General features: G+C 40.5%; 1 pseudogene; it reads left to right on the top strand.

Annotated features, from left to right (window-relative positions):
- The first annotated feature begins 1516 nt into the window (after positions 1-1516).
- On the top strand, positions 1517-19141 carry LOC113321685 (annotated as a pseudogene).
- Positions 19142-19397: the final 256 nt, after the last annotated feature.

Below are 19397 nucleotides of genomic sequence, written 5' to 3' on the forward strand. Positions count from 1 at the left end.
TATCTTTTAATACTCATTTCAGGAGTCGGTTTTTCACTCGGTTAAATTTCTTATTGAATTTCAGTTTCAACACCTCAACTTTTTCTTGTTCTCTAGATCTTCATTAGACGGATTAGAAGAAGAATTTAAGAGCCTACCTAGTGTTTGTTTATTTGTGCAAGTCAATTTTTATCTATGTTTAATCGACGATCAAATTTTTATGAATCGATGATTAATTGCGGCAATTAAGAAAATGTCAATTTTGATTCGGAAAATGGGTCATTTGTCCAAATATTTTTAAAACATGGTTCAAATGAACGCGTAAAAATTATTATGGGTGAAATGGACACCAAAAATAGCAAGGATGAAACTAGATTCATCCTGACTTAAACTTAAATAATAGCATGGATGAAACTGGATGCATCTTGACGTAAATTAAAAATAAGAAAAAGTATTCGAAAATGGGTAGGATGAAACTGTTTACATCTTGGCTATTTTTACATTTTTGTCCATTTAAACAGTATCAAAATCTAAATGTCTTTTTCACCCAAGAATTGTTGATTTTGGTCTTTTTAACAAATTTTGTGATTTTGATTTTAAATCTAGAGAAGAAGAGAATATGTTTAAGTTTAAGTGTGGTTTTGATTTTTTATTTAAGGTTTTAAGCGTAAGGGTACTTCAGAAATTTAAATCATTTAAGGATATATAGGTAATTGCACGACCCTTTAGACACCACTTATAAACCCACCCAAGATGGGATAATGATATCTCCAAGGTCCAAAACTTGCTTCCTGGCCCAGAAAATTGGTTCACGACTCAAAGTGCGTTATGAAAAGCATGAATTCCACTGTCACGATGGCAAATTCATTAGCCAAAGCAGAAATTTTTGTATGAGAAACAGAAATGGCTGACCATATACTTAAACCACCCTCCAGTCCTGTGATCGTAATCACCTGCAGACGATCTCATAAAAGAGAGATCACTTACATTTGCAGTATATTTGTGCCTTTTGATCCTAAGTTTCATTTAACTTAAAGGATTGAACATGTAACAACTCCGGTAGCTGTATATCGTGAGTGGTGCTCGACCACTCTTCTGCTACACAATAACATGGAAAATTCACATTGAAATACAGAATTTATCTGCCATTAGCTGTGGCGAACTAAAATCTAAAAAGATTGCTACTAACTAATCAATTACGAAGCATGGACCCATGATTATTGCTAAGGCATGGAGCAAAGATAAACTATCACTCCTCTGTACCAGCCTAATTTCCATTAATTGCTCCTTCACGCGGCCACTAATAGCACTGCCTTATGCCATAAATGAGTTTGAAGATATAGCATAATTGGTCTGTGAACAATATCTGTAAATATTGTCTCCCATAACCAATAATCTTAGCATTGTCTCCATAATCAATCAATCAACAGTAAAGTTTGGTACCGTCATCATGAGCTGTTAATCCACTTCTTCAATGTCTACATAAACTCGTTCAAGTAACATGGATACAATATCAGTTTTTCTATTTCCCCATAGTTCCATATACTTTTGTGCATGATTTAAGGCAACAAGCGTCAACTAGCTATCAATGGCTCATCATGGTGTTTCAGGCCTAGTTGGGAAGCTTGTAACTGAATTGGAGGTCAATTGCGAGGCTGACAAATACTATAAAATTTGGAAGCACCATGAAGACACAGGCTGTCTCTCATCTATTCACTGGCGTCAAAGTCATCCAAGGAGATGGACTTCTTTCCGGTTGTATTAAGGAATGGGATTATATTTTTGGTATATAAAAACACAATGTTGCAACAAATTGATCCCTTTTTATTCTGCATGATTATTTTCTGTATGAATTGATCTAAAACTTCGTAATTTAATTTACCTCAATATGTTTATTTTTGTGAATGCAGAGGGTAAGGCGATGAACGCTAAGGAGGAAACTACACATGGCGATGAAGCAAGGACTTTACATCACCGTCTTTTTGACGGAGAGTTGATGAAGGATTACCAGAAGTTTGATTCGATAATTGAAGTTAATCCAAAGCCTAATTATTAAGAGATACGTAGTGTTGGGCTCAAGAATATGTCTTGAGACCATGTTTTGAGACCACCTTGGACAGTCCATCTAGATGGACTGATTTGGACAGTCTATGTAGAGAGTCCGTTTCCGTACGTAGCAATCTTGAGACCCAAGTAATCGGTCTCAATTCGGTAGGTTTAGGGTTTGTATCTTGGAACCCAAGATGAGTCTTGTATAAATTGAAACGTGATGAATGAATGAAACAGAGGGAATTACCAAACTTAACATGGCATCACGAGCCGGTTAAGAACCCTAACAGAAAACAATGGAGGGTGAAACAGGATCATCCAAAGGGAAAAATATAGAGTATGATATACAGAAGAAGAACCCAGTCTACCATCTAGGATCAAGTGATGGTCCAGGTATCATCATCACGCCGATTGTTCTAAAGGGGAGTAACTATGAAGAATGGGCTAGAGCCATAAGAAGATCATTGATAGCTAAAAGAAAGTTTGGTTTTGTTGATGGAACAATCACGAAACCTGAAGATAGTGACCAGTTGGAAGAGTGGATTGTTGTCCAGTCGATGCTTGTTTCATGGATTAGCAACACGTTAGACTCATCAATTAGATCGAGCTTGGGAGACTATGATGATGCAAACTTGCTGTGGACACAGTTGAAGAGAAGGTACTGTGTTGTGAGCGGAACAAGAATCTGTCAGTTGAAAACTTCGTTAAGTGAGTGCAAACAAAAGAAAGCGGAAGGTGTAGCTGAGTACTTTGGGAGACTCAACAAGATATGGGATGAGATGATGACATACATGAAGGTACCTCAGTGCAAGTGTGGTTATTTGATGAGTGCCAAATATTGTATATATTTATCCCTTTTTGTTGGCATTTTAACTCATCTTTTATGCGTTAATTCTACATTTTATCCCATATTCTGTATTTTCATTGTTTTCATGAATAAATATTTTTATTAATTAATTTTGTATTTTTTAGGTAATAAATAAAGTTCGGATGAGTCGCGGAGCGAAAAGAGCAGAAAAGTAGTGAAAAGCCGGGAGAAATTACGCAAGGAAGCCGCGAAGAATGGTGCGCACAACCTCATTTTCTACACACAAAAGCGCCTCCGTTCTCAGCCATCAGATCATTTCTCAGAAGCATCCGACGGTCGCTCCTTGCTGAGCATCAAAATCTGATGTCTCTGCCAAGCACCACAGCGCTGAAATTCCAAGCCTTCAGATTAGATGGTAGTTGAATCCAACGGTCGCTCCCTTGCTGCGCATCGAAGTTTGATATACCCGCCTAACACTACAGTACCTAACTCCATCAAGTACCATTCATTTTGTTGTATCATACAATCCAACGGTCGCTCATCGCTTGCCTCCACATCACCGTCCGATCTACCTACCAGCTTCGCATCCAATGACTCAGCGTCACAGAACATCATAACTAGATACACCCGCCTCACACCCTAGTGACCGAACCCATACCACCTACCCAAACAACCACCTTCTCCCAAACAATCGAGCCATCACCTACACCACCCCCCCCCCCCCCCCTGCAGAGCCACCTCCTGCAACTGCCGCACCACCATCATCACCACCAACTCACTGCCACCACCATTTCTTCTCAAATCATCATACAACCTAAACCCATCACGTACCATCCCTTTAATCATCATTTACAACATCAATTTCTCATCTCTCTGCCTAAAACCCTAGGTGAGAAATTGGTGATATATATGATGATTAAAGCATCAATTGGAGCAGGGGGAGGAAGGAGAAGGAGCAGGAGAAGATTGGGTTGATGAGATGGAGCGAGAATTTCATCAATAGTAGGTAAATTATTTTTTTTACCAAAAACCTAATTCTACTGACTTTGGAAGAATTTGGGGAAAAAGTTATTTTTGTGTAATGAATATAAATTGATGCTTTGGGAAGCATTAGGGGGACACTATTTACCTCTCTGGACTAGCCAGTAGAGATTTGAACAAAATTTTTATGAACTGAAAACTTTAGCACTTGTATGTTTACTGATGCAATTTGCTTATGTGCTGTAGTCATTTGTTATGATGCTATCTGTGTTTAACTTATCTCATTCAGTGTATGCTTGTTGTCACAACATGGTTAGCATGAGCTAATCATCTTCAGGCCAAGGCTCAGTGAAGCCTTGTGCACTGTCAAGTGTGAATGAACTAGAGAGTTGCTTCCTGTTGCTGTGTTGTGAAGGTGTATTTGAGAGAGGCCAATGCTTATAGAGCCTGTGATTGGCTGTACTGTCAAAAGACAGCCAATGCTAGGGGTAGCCTAGCAAGCAAGTTGGTGTTCTCTCATTTCTAGTTGTATGCTTAGGAAAGAACTTAACCTAGACCATGTTACTTGATTAGGATACAAGGTGGATCATATGCTTTGGCTTGCCCACCACTTCTCTTTTAATCAATCTTAATTTCAGTCACTTTTTCAAGTTCTGTGTTTTTGCATTTCAGCTTTATTTTCATGCCTTTTATGTTCCTGCATCTTGTAGCTACTGTGCACTGAAGGCAGTGCACAATCTTGCCTCTTGCCCTTGGCTGCCAAGCCTTGGTAGTTTGTTGCTTTTTCTTAACTGCTCCTTTGTTGCCTTACCCTGCATTTTTGGTTCTTGCTTATCTTTCCTTGCTTTGGTTCTTAACCTGCTTCTCTTTTGCCTTACTTTATGTTCTTGTTTCTCTGCCTGCAACCTTGCCTGCCCTTAGCTTATTACACATCTTAGTTAGGAAAACTTCTCATAAGCTCCCCTCCCTGTGGACAAACCCCTATTCACTCTTTTACTACAAATATTGACCTTGTATACTTGCAAGCATATTGTCTGCATCTTAGAATTCACACCAAGTTTTTGGCGCCGCTGCCGGGGAGCTGGCTGCCTTATCTGTGAAGTTTTCAAGGTCTGCTGTTGGTGTGCAAGTGTTGGTGATTCTGCTGCTGGTGCTGTTGCAGTGCTGCTGGTGCTGCTGGTGCTGTTGCTGTGCTGCTGGTGCTGGTGCTGTTGCTGCCAACTTGCAACTGCTGCCAACTGCTGCTGCTGATCTGCTGGTGCTGTTGCTGCCAAGCTGTTGCACTTGCCAAGCTTGCTGCCAGCACTTGCCAAGCTTGCTGCCAACTGCTGCCAGGCCTGCTGCCAACCTCTGCTGTTGGGCTTGTGCAATTTCTTCTGAACTGGGCTTGTGCCAACTGAGCTGGGCTCAGTAACCTCAACTTCTGCTGGGCTTGTGCAACTTCTGCTCTTGGGCTTGCAACTTCTGCTGGGCTCCGTTGCTGCTGCTGCTGGGCTCTGCTACACTTGTTGCTGCTGGGCTTGAACTGAGCTGCTAGGACGATCCTAAAGCCCAACTGGGCCTTGCAACTAAAAAGGGGATTAAAAGCCTATTTTTGGGCTTCCCTCCAAAAACAAGTAAGCCTAACCCATGAGTTAACCCACTTGGGTCTCATTTAAATTCAAATTTGGGCTTGTAATAATTTTTATAATTATTCATTTGGGATTGTAATAATTTTTATTTTCTTTTTCTTTTTTTATTTGGGATTGTAATAATTTTTTTATTATTTTCTTTTTGTTTTTCTTTGTTTTTCTTTTATTTTCCTTTTTCTTTTATGGGTGTGTTTAAATTATTATTATTGTTTTTATGAGTTGTGATAATTTGTGATAGGTTTAGTTCAAAAAATTTTCAAAAACCCAAAATTTTTAAACCAAAAAAAAAAAAAAAAACAAAATCCCTTCTTCAAACCAAAACCCATACAAAACCAAATCTTCATAACCCTTGGGCCGAATTGTTTCCGATTGCTCTGTCTGACCAACATGTTAGTTAAGGTACCTACTAGGACATGATTGTGACCTACAGAGACCAGACAAACAGACTTGTTAGAATTAACCCAGACGAACCTATCGAAATTCTAAGTTCTGAGGGAGACAGTCCAGATCAACCAGAAACAATGGGAGAACCACGTACCCTCAAGGATTACATGTACCCAACTAGAGCCAGTCAACCATCCTGTATTTTGCTGCCCGAGGCTAATGGCCATTATGAGCTGAAATCTAGCACAATACAGATGCTTCCAATTTTTAGAGGTGTTGAGAATGAAAACCCTTACCACCACGTGAGAGAATTCGAGGAAATTTGTGGAACTCTGCGTTTCACTCAAATGACCGACGAAACCCTGAAGTTAAGGCTTTTTCCTTTTTCCCTGAAAGATAAGGCAAAGGCATGGCTCTATGCTTTACAGCCTCAATCCATCATGACATGGGATGATCTCACAAAGGAGTTTTTCAAAAAGTTTTTCCCGAACCACAAGACTGCGACAATTCGTCAAAGTCTGAATAGCTTTGTGCAATTAGAAGGTGAGACCTTAGCTAGATACCTGGAGAGATTCAATGAATTATTGCTCCAATGTCCCCATCATGGTTTTGAAAAATGGAGACTTGTGCAAATCTTGTATGAAGGTCTAGATGTGTCCACCCGAACAACGGTTGAGTCGATGTGTAATGGTCTATTCGTAGATAAAACTGCTGACGCGTCTTGGGACTTCTTGATTGAAGTAGCTGAAAAGACGCAACAGTGGGAATCCATCCGTGAAACCAGAAAGACTACATCTGAAGCAAAGGCTTTTAGGATTGAAGAGGATTTTGAGGGTAGAACAAACATGGCATCAATAGTTAGGAGATTAGAAGAGTTAGAACTACATAAAAATTCAAAACCTTCCACCACTACTCTCCGAGAACATGTCGCTTCATCTATTTGTGCTGCTTGTAACGACCCCAACCATCAATTCCAAAATTGTCCAGATTTGCTAGCGGTCCAGGAGTCTAGACTTGAACAGGCACATGCCATGTTTCAGAAACCAGAGCATAACCCTTACTCTCAGACCTACAATCCAGGATGGAGAAACCACCCTAACTTTTCATGGTCAAAAGGGCCCACTCAAGGAGGACCATCTCAACCCAATCAGAGCTATCAGAACAATCAAGGATATCAGAACAATCAAGGTTATCAACACCCGAGAAACCCCCAACAACAATCAAACTCCCAACAACAATCAAACTCTCAACAACAATCATATCCTCAGCACAATACAGACAAGAGATTATCCACCTTAGAGGAAATGTTTCAGAGTTTGATGCAAAGTCAGAAAAATATAGATCAGAAGATGGATCAAATATGTGAGAGAGAAAAGGGTAAACTTCCGAGCCAACCCCAACAAAATCCAAAGAGGATATTTCAAACAGGCACAACATCCTGCACTGAAACCTCATCTGATCAAATCCATGCCATTACCACCCTCCGAAGTGGTAAAGTCATTGAGAACAACGTAGGCGAACCTAATGAGTCTGATACCAATTCCACGTTGTCTCCACAACCCCAGAGAACCAAAGAGTCTGAGCAAGTTGGAAAATCTGACAATTCTACTGCTGTGAATGTCCCTTTGCCAACTCATCTTCCTGTTGCTCCATTTCCTCAGAGATTGATCTATCAACAGAGAAATACCCATTACAATGAGATGTTAGATCTGTTCAAGAGAGTTAACATCAACATTCCTTTTCTTGAAGCAATCAAACAAATCCCTGCTTATGCCAAATTTCTCAAAGACTTGTGCACTCAAAAGCGCAAGCTCAATGTGCAAAAACGTGCTTTCTTAGCTGAGCAGGTGAGTTCCATCATTCTGAACAGAACTCCACCTAAGTTTAGGGATCCAGGATGTCCGACAATTTCTTGCACTATAGGAGAACACACGGTCAATAAAGCGTTATTAGACCTAGGTGCGAGTGTTAACCTACTGCCATATTCTGTTTATGAGCAGTTAGGTCTTGGGGAGCTGAAACCAACACCTATCACTCTACAACTGGCAGACCGATCTGTCAAGATTCCTCGTGGAGTGGTGGAAGATGTTTTGATCAAGGTTGACAAATTCTATTTTCCTGTAGACTTCATTGTCTTAGACACTCAACCTGTACAAAACCCAGACTGTCACATTCCTGTCATCTTAGGACGTCCTTTCTTGGCTACGTCCAACGCGATCATCAACTGTCGGAATGGAGTGTTCGATATTAGTCAACAACCTGTGAATCTTGATGATGATGATGTACACGAAGTTAATATGATCGAAGGATTAATGCAAAATTCGTTGACTAACATTCTATCCGTTGACCCCTTTCAAGCCTGTATGGAGAACTTCAACCCTGATTTCTATGATGATGCATACTGTAGTGACGTCCTATCTCTGCTCGAATCTGTACCTCAAATGGACGTCACGGAAAGGAAATATGAAGTGGAACAACCCCTATTCTCTGATTCCGAGCCTCCTCCATCCATTGTTGAGCCACCCAAGCTAGAATTGAAGACATTGCCAAGTACGTTGAAGTACGCATTCCTAGGTTCTTCTGATACTTTACCTGTCATTATTTCATCATGTTTAGACACGGAACAGGAAAGTAAGCTTTTAGAAGTACTTAAGGAACACAAAGAGGCCTTAGGATGGACCATCTCAGATCTCAAAGGAATTAGTCCCACCATTTGCATGCACCACATTAACCTTGAAGAGAATGCCAAACCATCGAGGGAAATCAAAGGAGACTCAACCCTAACATGAGAGAAGTAGTCAAAGGAGAGATCCTGAAACTACTTGATGCAGGTATCATATACCCAATTCCCGATAGCAAATGGGTTAGTCCCATTCAAGTTGTGCCTAAGAAGTCAGGCATTACTGTTGTTCAGAACGACAAGAATGAATTATTCCCTACTCGTACAATCACAGGATGGCGAGTATGCATAGACTACAGGAAGTTGAACACAGTAACAAGGAAGGATCACTTCCCGCTCCCTTTCATCGACCAAATGCTAGAACGTGTGTCTGAACACAGTCACTACTGTTTTCTAGATGGCTTTTCCGGTTATAACCAAATTCACATTGCTCCGGAAGATCAGGAAAAAACTACATTCACGTGTCCATTTGGGACGTTTGCTTATAGACGTATGCCCTTCGGGTTGTGTAATGCACCTGCTACTTTTCAGCGTTGTATGATGAGCATTTTTTCTGACATGATAGATAGTTTTCTCGAGATCTTTATGGATGATTTCTCTGTTTTTGGTTCTTCGTTTGACGAATGTTTGAAGCATCTTGCCCTCGTGATATCCAGATGTAAAGAAAAGAACCTTGTTCTCAATTGGGAAAAATGCCATTTTATGGTGAATTCAGGAATAGTTCTAGGACACATCATCTCAGAAAAAGGAATTGAAGTGGATAAAGCTAAAGTTGACCTCATTCAACATCTACCACAACCTTGCTCTGTGAAGGAGATCAGATCATTTCTAGGTCATGCTGGTTTTTACCGGCGATTCATCAAAGATTTCAGCAAAATTCCAGACCTCTGTGCAGTCTTCTCTCCAAAGATGTTGCCTTCAATTTCGATGCTGCTGTGAAGGCATGGGAGGAATTAAAAACCCTTCTCACCACCGCTCCTATAGTCCGACCACCCGATTGGAAGCTTCCGTTCGAACTTATGTGTGATGCCTCTGATTATGCTGTTGGTGCTGTTTTAGGACAGCGAGTTGATAGACTACCTATGTGATATACTATGCTAGCAAAACCCTTAATGATGCCCAACTCAATTATTCAACTACCGAGAAGGAATTGCTTGCCGTCGTTTTCGCATTAGACAAGTTTAGATCTTATCTGATAGGGTCTAAGATCATCATATACACAGACCATGCGGCTTTGAAGTATCTTCTTTCCAAGAAGGATGCTAAAGCTCGCCTTATTCGATGGATACTCTTATTACAGGAATTCGATCTCGAAATCCGTGATAAGAAAGGTTGTGAGAATGTGGTTGCTGATCATTTGTCTAGATTAACTTTAGAGTCTATTGATGATTGTGAGCTGATTAGAGAATCATTCCCAGATGAACAGCTGATGTCTATCTCAGACCTTCCTTGGTTTGCTGATATTGTTAACTACCTCGCTACAGGTAGATGCCCTCACGTTGGTCAGACAAGACCGCTCTAAATTCCTGGCTGAAGTCAAACATTTCCTTTGGGATGACCCATATTTGTTCAAGTACTGTCCAGACCAAATCATTAGGAGATGTGTCCCCAACACTGAACAGAAAGATGTGATATCTTTCTGTCATGACCAAGCATGTGGAGGCCATTTCAGTGCCAAGAAAACTGCTGCAAAGATCTTGCAGTGTGGATTCTATTGGCCATCATTGTTCAAGGATTGCCATGATTATTGTGTTGCTTGTGAACGCTGTCAAAGCTAGGAAGCATTTCGAGGAGAAACATGATGCCATTGAACCCCATTTTGATTGTGGAGATTTTTGATGTTTGGGGGATAGACTTCATGGGTCCATTTCCCATGTCTGACAGCAAGTTGTACATCCTAGTCGCAGTTGATTACGTTTCTAAGTGGGTAGAAGCCATAGCAACCAGAACAAATGACCACAAGGTGGTACTTTCATTTCTAAAAGAAAATATTTGCACGTTTTGGTACCCCTAGAGCTATCATCAGTGACGGCGGTTCACATTTTCGTAACAAGTACTTTGAGTCTTTAGTACGCAAGTATGGCATAACTCACAAGGTTGCTACTCCACCGTACCACCTCAGACTAGTGGACAAGTGGAAGTGTCTAATAGGGAAATCAAGCACATTCTGGAGAAGACGGTCAACCCGTCCAGGAAAGATTGGTCATTAAGATTGAATGATGCTTTATGGGCCTATAGAACAGCTTATAAGACACCAATTGGCATGTCCCCCTATCGTCTAGTGTATGGAAAGCCGTGCCATCTACCTGTGGAATTAGAACATCGTGCCTACTGGGCAATCAAGAGCTGAACTTTTCTCTGGACGAAGCTGGAATTCAAAGGAAACTTCAACTCAACGAGTTGGAAGAATTGAGAAATGAGGCTTATGACAGTGCCAAGCTGTACAAGCAGAAGATGAAGATGTTTCATGATAAGCGTATTCTGCGCAAATCCTTCACTCCTGGTCAGAAAGTCTTGCTGTATGACTCCCGATTACATCTTTTTCCAGGAAAACTGCGTTCCAGATGGAAGGGTCCGTACCTAGTACGCACAGTTTTTCCTCATGGAGCTGTAGAGTTGGAGGATGTCTCCAACAAGAACGTTTTCAAAGTCAACGGCAGAGATTAAAGCCATTCCTTGAGCCATTTCCACCCGACATTGAAACAACCGACCTGGAGGACCCAGTCTATGTGGACTAAACTGGTCCACTCTTTCCCTAAATAACCAAAAGTTTTCCAAATGTTTCCCTAAAAACCAAAATTTTTCTTTTCCCATCAAAACCAAATTTGTCTTTTTCCCAACAAAACCAAATTTTCCAAAAGTCCAATCCCATTAAAAACCAAATTTTCTTGTAGATAATGTGTTAGTTAAATTTCCTTTTGTGTATATTTTGTGCTCATCCATTGTGACTGCTAATATGTTGGATTTTTGCCTTGAATAACGGAGTTTTAATTCTGCTTTCGCCGAAATCGGGTATTCTCTCTCCTTTTACTCTACTCAGCATGTCCCTTTCCATATGTTGCATTTTAATTCTTTCCATATTTTGAAACATTGAGGACAATGTTTAGTTTAGGTTTGGGGGTATAGAGTAGATACCATGATAATTTGCCATAATTGAAAACGAACTCCTTCTTCTTTTTGAAAAAATTGAAAAATTCCAAAAAAAATTGAAAAATCAAAATTCAAAAAAATTAAAAAAATTAAAAAAAAAAATCATAAAAAATGGAGCTCATTTACCTTGAAATGTTGACTCTTGTGCAAATATGTATTTTTATTAGGAGTCTTAGTCTAGATATTTAGGCACCCTGATTCTAGCACAATTCACATAGTGATAAGAAATTTGCACGCGCACGATCTACCAATACATGTATGGCCTCGATCTTCAAGGTGTTTGATAGGAAGTTACGATTGCCAATCACTTTAGAATACTGAACGAAACTTGACTAGCTTGTTCTTTGGTTGGTTGGGATAGAAGGTGGAGGTTACATTAAGAAAGACAACCATCGAATTTAACTGGGTGCATCAAAAAGGGCTACCTCTTGCAAAGTGTCATGTAATCTTTTGTTTCCTTTTGTACATGTATCAAAAGTGTTTCCAAAAAAATCAAGTATTTATCAATTCCATCATCTCTTGTTCCAAAAATAAAAAGAGAATAGTCAATGTAAATAAGAGTCATGTAAAGAGTCATTTTGTTGTTTCATTGTAATAAGCAAGGAGGGTGTATGCCATTGATGTACAACGCGAGTAATTGTGAAATACATCCAACTCATTCACAATTCTCGTAAAGTCCGGACAGCTAGCTAGATTTCGACCTCAGTTCTTAGCCTGAGAAACTATCTCTTGGTGATTAGTAGTCATAACTTCAGATCTTTCTTTACACATGTGTAGATACACTTTACACTCTTATCACATGTCCTTAATTGTTATCAGTGCTAGGATTGTGCCTTCGATAGCTAGATTGACATCTCCATTTTGCTGTGAGCTTAAACTGTTTTGCACATGTCACGTTTGATGGAATCTGAGCTTATATTTTGACCTAGAACTTTGTAGGTACGTTCTAAGCAAACCTTCACGAGACTTCAACTCGTCCACTAGGGACACTTAGTGGTTTAAAAGGCTTAGTGCATGCGCTAAATGCATTCGAGAGACCAGCGACAGTGGTATAGTTAGGATTTCCTTAGTTTTGTTTTACTTGAGGACAAGTAAAATTCAGGTTTGGGGGTATTTGATGAGTGCCAAATATTGTATATATTTATCCCTTTTTGTTAGCATTTTAACTCATCTTTTATGCAGTAATTCTACATTTTATCCCATATTCTGTATTTTCATTGTTTTCAAGAATAAATATTTTTATTAATTAATTTTGCATTTTTAGGTAGTAAATAAAGTTCGGATGAGTCGCGGAGCGAAAAGAGCAGAAAAGTAGTGAAAAGCCGGGAGAAATTACGCAAGGAAGCCGCGAAGAATGGTGCGCACAACCTCATTTTCTACACACAAAAGCGCCTCCGTTCTCAGCCATCAGATCATTTCTCAGAAGCATCCGACGGTCGCTCCTTGCTGAGCATCAAAATCTGATGTCTCTGCCAAGCACCACAGCGCTGAAATTCCAAGCCTTCAGATTAGATGGTAGTTGAATCCAACGGTCGCTCCCTTGCTGCGCATCGAAGTTTGATATACCCGCCTAACACTACAGTACCTAACTCCATCAAGTACCATTCATTTTGTTGTATCATACAATCCAACGGTCGCTCATCGCTTGCCTCCACATCACCGTCCGATCTACCTACCAGCTTCGCATCCAATGACTCAGCGTCACAGAACATCATAACTAGATACACCCGCCTCACACCCTAGTGACCGAACCCATACCACCTACCCAAACAACCACCTTCTCCCAAACAATCGAGCCATCACCTACACCACCCCCCCCCCCCCCCCTGCAGAGCCACCTCCTGCAACTGCCGCACCACCATCATCACCACCAACTCACTGCCACCACCATTTCTTCTCAAATCATCATACAACCTAAACCCATCACGTACCATCCCTTTAATCATCATTTACAACATCAATTTCTCATCTCTCTGCCTAAAACCCTAGGTGAGAAATTGGTGATATATATGATGATTAAAGCATCAATTGGAGCAGGGGGAGGAAGGAGAAGGAGCAGGAGAAGATTGGGTTGATGAGATGGAGCGAGAATTTCATCAATAGTAGGTAAATTATTTTTTTTACCAAAAACCTAATTCTACTGACTTTGGAAGAATTTGGGGAAAAAGTTATTTTTGTGTAATGAATATAAATTGATGCTTTGGGAAGCATTAGGGGGACACTATTTACCTCTCTGGACTAGCCAGTAGAGATTTGAACAAAAATTTTATGAACTGAAAACTTTAGCACTTGTATGTTTACTGATGCAATTTGCTTATGTGTTGTAGTCATTTGTTATGATGCTATCTGTGTTTAACTTATCTCATTCAGTGTATGCTTGTTGTCACAACATGGTTAGCATGAGCTAATCATCTTCAGGCCAGGGCTCAGTGAAGCCTTGTGCACTGTCAAGTGTGAATGAACTAGAGAGTTGCTTCCTGTTGCTGTGTTGTGAAGGTGTATTTGAGAGAGGCCAATGCTTATAGAGCCTGTGATTGGTTGTACTGTCAAAAGACAGCCAATGCTTGGGGGTAGCCTAGCAAGCAAGTTGGTGTTCTCTCATTTCTAGTTGTATGCTTAGGAAAGAACTTAACCTAGACCATGTTACTTGATTAGGATACAAGGTGGATCATATGCTTTGGCTTGCCCACCACTTCTCTTTTAATCAATCTTAATTTCAGTCACTTTTTCAAGTTCTGTGTTTTTGCATTTCAGCTTTATTTTCATGCCTTTTATGTTCCTGCATATTGTAGCTACTGTGCACTGAAGGCAGTGCACAATCTTGCCTCTTGCCCTTGGCTGCCAAGCCTTGGTAGTTTGTTGCTTTTTCTTAACTGCTCCTTTGTTGCCTTACCCTGCATTTTTGGTTCTTGCTTATCTTTCCTTGCTTTGGTTCTTAACCTGCTTCTCTTTTGCCTTACTTTATGTTCTTGTTTCTCTGCCTGCAACCTTGCCTGCCCTTAGCTTATTACACATCTTAGTTAGGAAAACTTCTCATAAGCTCCCCTCCCTGTGGACAAACCCCTATTCACTCTTTTACTACAAATATTGACCTTGTATACTTGCAAGCATATTGTGTGCATCTTAGAATTCACACCATTATTGCACTTGTAATATCGCATCACAAGTAAGTACGTTGAGAGAAGAAGACTTTTTGCACTATTTTTTGATTGGATTAGACTCTGTGTATAGTTCCGTGCGAGAACAGCTGTTGGCTAGAGACCCGTTGCCATCAACAGATGTAGCATACCAGACAATGGTCAACTCGGAGCGTCTGCGCATAGGAGAAGTAGCTATATCCACGGAGGTACATGACAATGTGATGGCATTGAGAGTGCAATCTGATCAACGTCAGTTTAACAATACATATGATCCTAACAAGCATTGCAAGTACTGTAACAGAGATGGACACTCAGAGGATGGGTGCTTTCAACGTATTGGATATCCAGAATGGTGGGGAGACAGACCTAGAGGTGGAAGAGGATCTGGTAGAGGTGGCAGAACCAATGGCAGAGGGCGTGGTGGCACTAACTTTACCAGTGGTAGAGGAGGTAGAGGACAAGGTGCAGGCAACCAGGTTCGGGCACACAACCTCAACATATCAGATGCAAGGCAGTCAGGTGGAGCATCCTCATCAGAAGCGTCAGGTCTGACTGGAGTCACAACAACACAGCTTCAACAGGTGCTTGAGTTTTTAAACTCCAAGAAATCCACGCCTCAACTCCAAGGTAAGAAGAATAAAACTGTGTGGATTGTAGACACGGGGGCAACAAATCATGTTACATATAAAAAGGATGACATGATAGAGATAAAAGATATAAAGGCATGTAATATTGGACTTCCAGATGGGAAGTCTGCATTGTCTAAGAAGATAGGAACTGTTATTCTACCTGGGGGATTGAGACTAGAGAATGTGCTTTATGTGCCTCAGATAACTTGTAACTTAATATCGGTTACACAATTTATTAATGAGAAAAGATGTATTATCCAATGTACTAACAGTTTATGTCTTATACAGGACCGGTTGACGAGGAGGATGATTGGAGTGGCTGAGAGACAAGGTGGACTGTATATTTTCTGTGGTGTGCCTCAAGTTGAAGTTATGGCTGTTACTGGAGATACGTATGAGCTATGGCATCGGCGTATGGGACATCCGTCAGAGAAAGTGCTACAAAAGTTACAAGGAATGAGTAGGTTAATAATGAAGAATAATGATGCTTGTGATATCTGTCCACGAGCAAAACATCATAGGAGTAGTTTTGCTAGTAGTTTCAGTAAATCCAGTTGTATTTTTGAGTTGGTTCATATAGATTTGTGGGGTCCGTATAAGACTCAGTCATCATGTGGAGCACATTATTTTTTGACAATAGTAGATGATTTCTCAAGAGGTGTGTGGATTTATTTGCTTCGAACCAAAACTGAAGTTGAACAGACATTTCTTAACTTCATTGCTCTTGTGAAGCGTCAGTTTGATAAAGAAATCAAAATTGTCAGAAGTGATAATGGAACTGAGTTCAATGCATTGCGTGGATACTTTCGAACCAATGGGATAGTGTTTGAGACATCCTGTGTCGGTACACCACAACAGAATGGAAGAGTTGAGAGAAAACATCAACATATAATGAATGTGGCAAGGGCTTTGAGATTTCAAGCCAATTTGCCAATAAGGTTTTGGGGGGAATGTGCATTGACAGCTGCGTATTTAATCAATCGCACGCCTACACCTATTTTAGATCATAAAACTCCGTATGAGCGTTTATTTGGAAAACATCCCCCATATCATCAGTTGAAGGTATTTGGATGCCTGTGCTATGTGCATGATCAAAGTGGTAGAGGGGATAAGTTTGCGAGTAGAGGAAGAAGGTGTGTCTTCCTTGGGTATCCGTTTGGTAAAAAGGCGTGGCAAGTATATGATTTAGACACGAAACAATTTAGGGTGTCAAGATATGTAGTCTTTTTTGAACATCAATTTCCATTTAAGACTGAGATGATGCAGTCGAGATTTAAGACTTCATCTGTGACTGATCCACACGGTGTATTGGCTGAGAAGCTTCAGTACAGTCCTGAGGAGTACTGGAGTGATGATGAAAGCAAAGAAGAAGTTGTATTAGCTCCTCAAGGTGGGGATACAACTGAGACGGACAACGTTGGAGTTTCAACTGAGACAGGCAGCACTGATGGTTCAGCTGAGACCGAGGATGCTGCTCCTTCTACCAAGACTGAGGGTGCAGGTGTTTCAGCTGCGTCCGAGAATAAGCAGCATGCAGAAAATGTTGCTTCTCGCAATAATGTTGTTGATGGTGAGATGGGTAAAGGGAAGCGTCAGAAGCTCCCTTCTAGCAGACTAAAAGGATTTGTGACGCACACCATTCGAGAAAACAGTCTACCTCATCCTCATTCTACACAATCATCATCCTCAGGTACGCCTTATCCTTTGACATATTATGTTAGTTGTGATAAATTTTCTGCTGTGCATAAGAAATATCTTGCAGCTATAACAACTGGATCTGCACCACGCAACTTTAAAGAAGCCATGAAGCATCCAGGGTGGAGGAAAGCCATGGAAGCAGAAATCCAAGCTTTGGAAGAACAAGGTACCTGGGAATTGCAAGAATTACCGACGGGGAAGAGAGCACTAGGAAGTAAATGGATTTACACGGAGAAGTACGATGAAAATGGGAAGTTGGTACGATTAAAAGCACGCTTGGTGATCTTTGGGAATCATCAGGTTGAAGGATTGGATTATAAAGAGACTTTTGCACCAGTTGCAAAAATGGCAACGGTACGTACTTTTTTAGCTGTCGCAGCAGTTAAACACTGGGAAGTACATCAGATGGATGTACATAATGCATTTCTTCATGGAGACTTGGAGGATGAGGTGTATATGAAGATACCACCTGGATTTGCTAAGGGTCAGACAAATATGGTGTGTAAAATGAAGAAATCATTATATGGTTTAAGACAGGCTCCTCGTTGTTGGTTTGCCAAACTATCAACAGCCTTGAAGAAATACGGCTTTAGGCAAGCATACTCGGACTATTCTCTTTTTACTATGACCAAGGGAGACATACAGCTTAATGTCTTGGTCTATGTAGATGATTTGATTATTACGGGGAATAATCTAGTGGAGATTCATACATTTAAATCATACTTGGGACAATGTTTCAAGATTAAAGATTTGGGAAAATTGAAATATTTTCTCGGCTTGGAGATAGCTTGAAATATTTGCATATGCCAGAGGAAATATGCATTGGATATTATCATGGAAACGGGCTTATTAGGAGCTAGACCTGCTGAGTTTCCAATGGAGACTAATCATCGTCTGGCTTTGGCGCAGGGAGATTTGTTTGTTGATGTTGAAAAATATAGACGACTAATTGGTAGACTGATTTATTTGGCCGTGACTAGACCTGATCTTACATACTCGGTGCATACACTGTCTCAGTTTATGCAACAACCAAGAATCGAACATTGGGAGGCTGCACTTCGAGTGGTTCGATACTTGAAGAAGAATCCTGGGCAAGGCATTTTGTTGCGCTCTGATAGTAACCTGAGTTTACAAGGGTGGTGTGACTCAGATTGGGCAAGTTTCCCTTTGACTAGACGTTCATTGACAGGATGGTTTGTTCGTCTTGGGCATTCCCCGGTGTCTTGGAAAACAAAGAAGCAACCAACTGTTTCGCGTAGCTCAGCTGAAGCAGAATATCGATCCATGGCAGCAGCAACATGTGAGTTGAAGTGGTTGAAACAATTACTTGGTGATTTGGGGGTTCGTCATCCACATGGAATGCAGCTCCTGTGTGATAGTCAATCAGCATTATACATCGCTCAGAATCCAGTTTTTCATGAACGAACCAAACATATAGAGGTGGACTGTCATGTTGTTCGAGATGCTATAGTACAGAAGATTATATCCCCTTCTTACACTCCTACGGCGGTGCAATTGGCAGATATCTTCACCAAATCATTAGGGAAAGCTCAATTTCAAGGTCTTTTGTCCAAGATGGGCATTTGTGACCTACATGCTCCGTCTTGAGGGGGGGTATTAAGAGATACGTAGTGTTGGGATCAAGAATATGTCTTTAGACCATGTTTTGAGACCACCTTGGACAGTCCATTTAGATGGACTGATTTGGACAGTCTATGTAGAGAGTCCGTTTCCGTACGTAACAATTTTGAGACCCAAGTAATCGGTCTCAAGTCGGTAGGTTTAGGGTTTGTATCTTGGAACCCAAAATGAGTCTTGTATAAATTGAAACGTGATGAATGAATGAAACAGAGGGAATTACCAAACTTAACACTAATGGACATGGATGCATCGTGACTTGGTCTATTGTTTATGAGAAAATGAAGGAAGATTCTCCAGTTCCCTTTGGTTATCTAGCTTTCTTCCATCAGAACATCGTAGACATTAATTCTCACCTCTGCGTTTCTGAATAGAATGTCGATACCATGGTACATGAACACGACTTTAGTGTTGGGTTTTGTGTACACGGAAATATTGTTGTTATAATTTGTTGCGTTCTTGCAATATGCCTAGACTTAGGCACTCAATTCCACCGTTGGTACAAGTGAGTTGTTTGATTGCTTCTTATCTAAAGCATGTATGTTAATTTGTTTACCGAGCAAAAATAAATAAATAAAGGATATTCCTATTCCACTAATCATCATGTCTTTTGCCAAATATAATTCCCAC

This window comes from Papaver somniferum, chromosome 11 (assembly GCF_003573695.1).
Source record: "Papaver somniferum cultivar HN1 chromosome 11, ASM357369v1, whole genome shotgun sequence".
Lineage (NCBI taxonomy): Eukaryota > Viridiplantae > Streptophyta > Magnoliopsida > Ranunculales > Papaveraceae > Papaver > Papaver somniferum.